Raw genomic sequence first — 2,817 nt, forward strand, 5'->3', positions numbered from 1 at the left:
TACGAAAACAATTGAAGGAAAACCGGAAACTTCAAACTGGACTAGCAACGTCAAGTCAAAGAGAAAAAAGAATTATTCACCACCACTGAAGACTATTTCTGTGGCAGTGAAACCGTTTTGAATGTTAGGCATACAGTTCATTGCTGATTATGAACGTCTTTTTATCTTTAATTTATAAGGTTTACGTTTATAGGTGAATTTGACCTCGACAATGTTTCAAAATTAGGAAGGGAAGCAGTGATTATTTGATTATATAGACGCTTCGCCTCTGCATGCAGACACACTCATCAAAACAGATTACTCTTTCAAATTCAATGAACATACACTTTTAGGGCCTCTTGATCGTTGAACAGTCCTCTTCTAGACGACGCTATTTTGCTTTGCTCACAAAATCACGTGACGGCACTCTCTCATCCCATTGGCTCAAATGGAGATACGACGAAACAAAATGTGTCGAAATTAATGCTTATGGAGTTTCGACAGTTGTACTCTCTTCTTTTTTAATCTGATTTGGACATGCGACAAGTGGGTTCTGGATATCTCAACAAATACTGTACTTAAAGTCTTCATACTTATTGGAGACACAGTGCCTAGGAAATTGAGTGCATCAGTGGTTTTATCTCAAATTTCATGAAAAGTGGACATACGACACTTGTACTCTGAGCCGACGATGTATAATCGTAAAGCTTGTTCAGTTGTCTTGCTTTCTATGAAACATCTATTAACCTGTATTGAAAAGAAATCGAGATCTTTCAGATTAGAGAAGGTGGGGTTTCGGAGGTAAAATTATAGAGAACATGGCTGTCACAGTTTGGTGACTTTCAAAGCTTGATAGCCCTTGGAAACTGTAAATTTACCTTTTCTAAGCCTTTAATCAACGTTTGTAGTAAAGGCCACACAGAAAAGCGTATGTCAATTGACATGAAAAGTGTTGAGCCGAAACAAAAACAAAAATTCAATCAGATTTGCCAAATGGGAAGATGACTGCTGTTTTCTTTTATTTCATTAACTTGGCGAGCTCCTGATTTCACAACTATGCCCCATCTTCACAGCAGGGAAGTGGTGAAAATGTTTTCAACTTGAGCAATTAGTTTCTCGCCGTCACGGGAGCTTCAACGCGAAGCATAATTCCGCTTTCTGTTTTGGTTTTGCTATCAACCAGGATTTAAATTTAGCTATAAGAAATTCCATGTACACCATAGCTTACTCAGTTCTAAAAACGCTTCCAGTCCATTCGCCACCATTCCTTGCCCGACTGCGAACTAACCGCGCGTCCCTTCTGGAGACAAAGAACCAGTAGATCACCAGTAAGTACGTTTTAAGAAGATCTTGTTGAAGTACGTTGATGAAGAGAAGTTGATAGATCAAGGTAATATATTTTAAGGAATACATGTACATTTAAGGAATACAAATGCCCCATCGCTACCTCATAAAAACAAAGTTCTATCTAACAGTTTGGGCCATTTTAAGTTACCAACACCATGAGCTCAGAAACCAAACGTTCTGTCTGCTGTATCAAAGTCGTAAGATTATTCGGAATAGTTATCAAGGTATTCAAAAAATTGTAATCTGAAAAGCTTGACATGTTTTGAAATTCAAAGTCTTTAACGTCATTTGTCAAAACTCGGGGCTGAGCAGAGGGAGCTTTGTAATTCTGAAGAAGCCACAAAGCAAGATCCAATGTCACATAGAATGTTTCACGCCACATAGAAAGTTCACAAGTAAAATAGAACATTTTAATGCGCGATTGTGCCTTTTAAGTTCAAATGTAAAAATAACAAATCCAAATGAAACACAATTAGAAACTTCAAATGTCAGATAGAAACAGTGTGTGTGTGTGTGTGTGTGTGTGTGTGTGTGTGTGTGTGTGTGTGTGTGTGTTTGTGTGTGTGTGTGTAAGTGAGTGCGTTGGGGAGCGCACATGAGTTTGCTTTTGTACGTGCATGTTTGTGTGTTGTTGTTTTTTTAATTTAGTAGAGGTTTTACGGTGCTCGCAACAGCATAAGTTCATGTGTGCGTGTGTGAATGTGGGGTGTGTGAGTGTGGGTGTTGGGGACCGCATGAGTGTTTGCCTGTGTATATTTGTGCGTGCGTGTGAGAATAAGAGTGAGAGTGTCGGAGTGTATGTGCGCGTGAGTGTTCGTCCGTGTGCTCACCTCGTACAGCGCCATGTGGTTCCCGTAGAGCGAGTCTTCATTGTCGGCCAGGGGCAGGTTGTCTTTGTGCGCCAGAGAGTTGTCGCCTGAGGGAGGAGAAACACACAAACAAATATAAATATACACCCTGTCTATATATCATACAATATTTTATAGAAGTTGTCGCGAGACAAGGGCCCATCTGGGGAGAAACATGCAAACGATTATACACGTTGTCTATATGTAAAGTATATATTATATAAAAGTAGTCGCGAGACAAGGGCCAATCTGGGGAGAAACGTGCAAACAATTAATATACACGTTGTCTATATTATAGAATATATTATAGAAGTTGTTGTGAGACAAGGGGGACCAAATATAACGTACACCTTGTCAATATATAGAATGTACTATAGAAGCTTTCGTGAGAATAGGGCCAATGTGGACTGCTAAGCCTACCATGAAAACACGCAGCCAGATTTACCCCCCCCCCCTTTTCCCCCCGTCAAAAGAAAATTGAATCTGCCAACATAGGCGGTGAAACAAACAACCAAACAAACTTCAATTATAGCAAAACGGAGCAGATTATCTGGGGAGTAAACAGAACAGAGTGTAAGCATACACTTAAGCAATATGTATGGGAGTATGTATATATTTGATATTGGAGATGGGGACGGGGGGG

General features: G+C 39.8%; 1 protein-coding gene across 1 annotated transcript in view; it reads left to right on the forward strand.

Annotated features, from left to right (window-relative positions):
• Nucleotides 1-241: 241 nt before the first annotated feature.
• Nucleotides 242-2,817, forward strand: part of LOC101846786 — a 45,752-nt gene continuing 43,176 nt past the window's right edge. The window contains exon 1 of the mRNA XM_005112768.3: nt 242-1,307. The gene's annotated coding sequence lies outside the window, so the exon portion shown is untranslated. The remainder of the gene's footprint in view (nt 1,308-2,817) is intronic.

This window comes from Aplysia californica, unplaced genomic scaffold, assembly GCF_000002075.1.
Source record: "Aplysia californica isolate F4 #8 unplaced genomic scaffold, AplCal3.0 scaffold01400, whole genome shotgun sequence".
Lineage (NCBI taxonomy): Eukaryota > Metazoa > Mollusca > Gastropoda > Aplysiida > Aplysiidae > Aplysia > Aplysia californica.